This window comes from Tupaia chinensis, unplaced genomic scaffold, assembly GCF_000334495.1.
Source record: "Tupaia chinensis unplaced genomic scaffold, TupChi_1.0 Scaffold000049_1, whole genome shotgun sequence".
Lineage (NCBI taxonomy): Eukaryota > Metazoa > Chordata > Mammalia > Scandentia > Tupaiidae > Tupaia > Tupaia belangeri.
The window spans coordinates 2,543,143-2,549,629 of record NW_006159507.1 but is presented as its reverse complement, the minus strand read 5'-3'; positions in this window follow the sequence as shown (position 1 = coordinate 2,549,629).

The window sequence follows — 6,487 nt, the reverse complement described above, 5'->3', positions numbered from 1 at the left end:
GAGAGGAGAATGGAGGAGAAGGGATTGCGGCGTGACCATCCCCCCTGGGGGGGGTGATTTCTCACTTTCTGTCTCTATGTCTCTCTCTGTCTGGCGAGCGCATGCGCCCTATAGCGAAACTCTCTCAAAAAAAAAAAAAAAAAATTCAACCTGACCTTTTAGATTCCTTTTCTGCATCAAATAACTCTCACCCTGTAATTTTAACCTGGTACATGATAAGCTCAATAAATAGTAGCAATAGTATTATCCAGCAAGTTCGCTAATCCTGCCCTCAGTCACATAAACATCTATAAATATAAACTTATAGCTACATATTACTTGTAAACATTTTAAATGGAAACGGAGAACATGCTGACTAAAATCGACCCACTCACTGGGCAGCCAGCTCTACAGCTAGATCAAACACAGAGCACTTGGATCAGGGTCTAGCACTTGACAAGTATTTTCATTTGGGGGAAAGGCCCCAGGGCACAAGATTTTCTTAGCTTTGTAGTCTGAGAAGCATGATAAAAGCTTCTATTATGATAATAAAATGGCCATTTCTACTTCTACTACTATTATAAATCCACAAAGTCACCACAATTTTCCTCAAATTTAGATTCCAGATTAAACAGAAGCCAAATGAGCTACAGACTTAATATTTAGAAGAGTAATTTTTAATTGAAAGCAAATACTTCCTAGGATAAATTTTTCCACTTTTGCTTTCAGAAAATAAACTTTAAGGGAGCCCCCTGAATATATTCCTTTAATAAACAAATGAACAAATGTAATCCCAGAAAATGTAATTAACAGTTTGCAGAGATTGTATTTGTAGCTCCACTTCTCTGATGACATAAAATCACTTTACATCAACCTTATTCACTATCACTGGGTGTGTAAATTTAAAAAATAAAACTCTTGGGGCCAGCAGGTGGCATAATGGTTAAGGCACTGGACTCTCATATGGCTGACTGCGGTCAGAGTCCCGGACCCAGCAGCTTGAAACTCATGCTGGGTGCATGTGCGTGCATGCTCAAATCTAGAGGAGAATGGGAGAGAGGGGATTGTGGTGTGGTGTGCCTCTCCCCCCAGGTGTTGATTTCTGTCTGTCTGTCTCTCTGGTGAGTGCACTTGCCCTACTGCCAAAATCTCTCTAAAAAATAAAATAAATAAATAATAATAAACTCCTGGGGTCAGCAGATGGCATGGTGGTTAAGATACTAGACTTCCACATGGCCAATCACAGCTCAAGTCCCAGATCTGGCGGCTTGCTTTCTTCCTTTCTCTCTCATCAAATTTAAAATAATAATAATAATAAATCAAATTAAATAAATATTAAATAAATTAGTTATTTAAAAATAAATAAGTAAACTCTTTGCAATAATTTCCCATTTTGCTTTTAATTTTATTATTTTTAATAACAAATAATTTTCTTTGCAGTGAGTTCTTTTAATTCAGAGCATTAAATTATAAACACGATAAATATCCAAGTCATCTATCCGGTGGCAGAAAATCAACATAGTTGGGGGACCAGCAAGTGGCATGGTGGTTATGGTGCTAGACACTCCCACATGGCTGACCACGGTTTGAGTCCCAGACCGAGTGGCTTGCTTTCTCACTTTCTCTCTCTCTCTCCCCTTCCTCCCTTTCTCACTTTCTCTCTCTCTCTCTCTCTCCCCCCCCCCTCTCTGCCTATATCCCTCTCTGATCAAATTAAAAATAAAATAAATAAAGTTAAATAAATAATTCTCAAAAAAAAAAAAAGAAAAAGAAAATGAACATAGCTGCATAATTATAATCCTATCATCTCCTTAGCAGATAAGGACAAGATCTGGTCAGCGTTATTGAAGTATAACATTTAATTTTTTTCAGTTTTGATATAGGGCACATGTGCTCACAAGATAGAGAGAGAACCCCTTACAGGGGGTGGCCATGCCTCAGTCCCTTCTCTTGCTCTTTTGGACATGCATGTACATGCACCTTGTGTGTTTTTCTAGTGACCAGGTCCGGAACTCAAACACAGTCAGCCATGTGGGATCCAGCCGCCTTTATACTTGATGTATAGAAGACGACCTTGATGCAAAAGCCCATTAAACAATTTGCATTAAAAGCAAAAAGTTCTGGGGTCAAATCAAAATTGGAAGTACAAATCAACAAAACTCTGGGGGGCCAGATCTGCCACACAGTGGCACTGCACAAGAGAAGTCGGATCCCAAGTGGCAACTGTGGTCAGAATCCCCAGTGAGGTCAGCCTGCAATGCACCAGGCATGTGAGTGAGTACCCAGGATCCAACTGGCTGGAGGACTAGAGGAAAGGGATCCTGGTGACACTACACTCGAGTGTGTCTTGGTTTTGCTCTCTCTCCGTCTCTCTCTCACACATGCATGTGTACGCTATCACAAATAAGGGGAAAAAAGTAACACACAGAATACCTGACAGGACGATCTCAACATAAAATGGACTGTAACAGGGTTAGACAGTGGCACAGCAGTAAAATGAGATGCTCTGGGAGGCAACCCACATGAGAAGGCTCCCAGGTCCCAACCAGAGACACCCCCCCCCCCGCCCAAGCAGACCAGGCACATGCATGCCCATGATCCAGGGTTAGCAGAGACTGGACGTGGGTTGTGATGACAAAGCCCAGCAGTGCTGTGTGTCTCTGGTTCTCATTCATGGTAGGAAGAGGAGGAGGAAATTAACTGTAATAAGTATGCATTCTCAAGTATTTCATGTGATATCACAACTTGCTTTGAAATGTACCAAGAAATAAGAGAAATTCATTAATTTAAAGAGAATAGGGACCAGCAGGTGGCATGGTGGTCAAAGGCACTGGACTCCCATAGGGTCAATAACGGTTCAAGTCCCACACCTGGTGGCTTGCTTTCTCACTTTCTGTCTGTCTCTGCCTCTCTCTGGTGAGCACATGTGTCCTATAGTAACTTAAAAAGTAGTAACAATAGGGGTTAGCAGGTGACATAGTGGTTAAGGGTGCCGGACTCCCACATGGTCAACTGTGGTTTGAGTCCTGAACCTGGTGGCTTGCTTTCTCACACTCTCTCTCTCTCTCACATACTCTCACTGTCCCTCTCTGGTCAAATCTCTCTCTTTCTCTCTCTCTCACATACTCTCACTCTGTCCCTCTCTGGTCAAATTAAAAAATAATAATAAATAAAGTAAAATAATTATCTTAAAAAATAATAAATCCAACTAAATAATTCCTTTTTTTTTTTAAAGAAGTTTTTGCTATAGTGCGTGCACTCACCAGAAAGACAGAGAGGAGACAGAAAATGAGAAATCACCCCCCCGGGGGGATGGTCACGCAGAAATCCCTTCTCCTTCACTCTCCTCTCGGGATCCTGGGCAAGGTCAACTACATGAGAGTCCGGCGACATAGCCATTACACCAACTGCTGGTACCAAAACTAAATAATTCTTTAAAAAAAAAAAGAAAGAAAGAAAAAAGAAAAAGAAAAGAAAAGAAAGAGGACAGGTGCTAGCACATGGCATAGTGGTTAAGGCACTAGACTCGCATGTATCTGACCACGGTTTGAATCCTGGACCCGGCAGCTTGCTTTCTCACTATCCCCTTCTCTCTCTCTGTTCAAATTAAAAATTAGTAACAAATAAAATTTTAAAAATGAATAATTCTTTGAAAAGAAATAAAGAAAAGGGGAAAAAAAGAGGGGGCCAGCAGGTGGCTGGGAGTGCTGGACTCGCATGTGGCCAACTGCAGTTTGGGTTCGGGCCTGGCAACTTGCTTTCTCGCTTTGTCTTTCTCTCCCTCTCCTTCCCTCCCTCCCTGGTCAAATTAAAATATATAAATAAATAAATAAAGTTAAATAAAATAATTCTTAAAAAAAAGGAAGACAGATGGAATAAATACACAAGTATTAGTAAAATGTTAATAGTAGAAAGTAAGTGGTACTTACAGAGTGTATATTAAAATTTATTTTTTTAAGATTTTATTTAATTTTATTTATTCATTCATTTATTTTAATTTGACCAGAGAGAGAGACAGACAGAGAAAGAGAGAAAGTGAGAAAACAAGTTACCAGGTCCTGGACTTGAATTGTGGTTCGCCATGTGAGAGTGCCCAGCACCTTAACCACCATGCCACCTGCTGGTCCCAGAATATGAAAATGTTTAAACCTATAACAAAGTTTAAGAAATTTTAGTGAGGGACCAGCAGGTGGCATGGTGGTTAAGGTGCTGGACACTCCCACATGACTGACCATTGTTTGAGTCCCAGACCTGGTGACTTGCTTTCTCACTCCTTCTCTCCCTCTCCCCCGTCAAATTTTTTTTTTTTTGGAGAGATTTTCGCTATAGGGCACGTGCGCTCGCCAGACAGACAGAGAGTGACATAGAGACAGAAAGCGAGAAATCCCCCCCAGAGGGGATGGTCACGCCGCAATCCCTTTTCCTCCATTCTCCTCTCGGGATCTTGGGCACGCACGCACACGCGCCCAGCATGAGTTTTAAGCCACCAGGTCCGGGACACAAACCGCGGTCGACAACGTGGGAGTCCAGCAACATAGCCATTACGCTAACTGCTGGTTCCCTCTCTAGTCAAATTTTAAAAATAAATGAACGAATAAATAAAATTAAGTGAATAATTCTTTAAAAACATTTTTTTTTTCAGATCAGGGGCCAGCAGATGGCACAGTGGTTAAGGTGCTAGACTCCTACATAGTCAACTATGGCTTGAGTCCCAGACCCCGTCTCTCTCTGGTCAAATTTTAAAAATAATAACAATGGGACCAGCAGTTAGCATAATGGCTATGTCGCTGGACTCCCACGTAGTCAACTGCGGTTCATGTCCCGGACCCGGTGGCTTAAACTCACGCCAGGCGCGTGTGCATGCGTGCCCAAGATCCCGAGAGGAGAATGGAGGAGACGGGATTGCGGCGTGGCCATCCCCCCTGGGGGATGATTTCTCGCTTTCTATCTCTCTGTCTCTGTCTTTCTGGCGAGCGCACGCGCCCTATAGCAAAAAACCTCTCAAAAAATAATAATAATAACAACAAACAAAATAAATAATACTTTGAAAAATGTTTCATAGTAAAATGTTGGGGGAAAATAGCCATAGCAACAAACATGTCTGCCCATAGTTCAATCTGTAACTTGCAATTTTTATTTTCTAGAACAACATAAATGCTATGCTTTGATTCTGATGAAGTTTTATTTAAAGAAAAGCTATGTAGAAAATTACACCAGAAATGTTTCGGAGAGGTCTCCATCACCAGATGTTAATTTAAAACAATCTGTTATGGGTCTGGTGTAAACAAATTTGTCATAAATTCCCTAAACATTCTGAAGGCCCTAAATTCTCATTCTCAGAGGAGGAAAATAAAAGCAACCCCAAGAGCTCTCATTTGAGGGGAAGGAACTGACATTTCCCCATGAACAATTCTGTTTCACTAAGGATGACATCAAGTAAGATGATCCAGTTCAGAGGGTCATAAATATTAGGCCTCTGGAACTGACTGATGCCATTCCACAAAAAGAGAACTTTTCCATAAAAGTTTCAGCTCTATAACGGTGAATTTCACTCACTCCATCCACTAAGGGCATCAGGGAAAGTTGCCCTACAAATTGACACTCACACCTGTGCCTTCTGTGTTACATTCTGCGCTTACAGGGGAAGCTCTGGGTAAGAAGTATGGTAGAGCCTCCATATTTGATGTCTACTCCCAGAATAATACTAAGGGTTTGGACTTCAGAACTGGGAAGAGGGGAGGAGGGCCACGACTCATGTTCACTTCTAAACTTAAAATAATTTATATATAAATGGACTTTCTGGTTGAATCTTACAAGAGAGTAATTTATCCTGAAGAAACTGTCTGTATGGTAATAATGCTAAATGTGAAAGAGTTTTACTTTAACCCTAATAGAAGGCAGTAAACATTTTAAAAAACATATTTTGTGTCTTTTCCTAAATACTAAATTGTTTTTTCCTAAATTAACCACCTCTCAGATCTAAAATTAAAACTTAACATGTAAAACATTTCCACTGCACCTAATCAGCTCAAAGATAAACCTACAGAACTGAAAAACAATGTTACAGGTATAAAAGCTGTAAATAGTTCATGATCGAAAATCTAAAAATTAAGTAACAATGACAAAACATTCACAATATTACTGTCAAATTCCATTCTAAAGGAAAAATAGGGGACCAGCAGTTAGCATAATGGCTATGTCACTGAACTCCCATGTAACTGACTGTGGTTCGAGTCCCGGACCCGGTAGCTTAAACTCACGCTGGGCGCATGTGCATGTGTGCCCACGATCCAGAGAGGAGAATGAAGAAGAAAGGATTGTGGCATGGCCATCCTCCCTAGGGGCTGATTTCTCACTTTCTATCTCTCTGTCTCTCTGTCTTTCTGGAGAGCACACATGCCCTATAGCAAAAACCTCTAAAAAAATAAACAAATAGGGAACCAGCAGTTAGTGTAATGGCAATGTCGCTGGATTCCCACGTAGTTGACCTCGGTTCGTGTCCCGGACC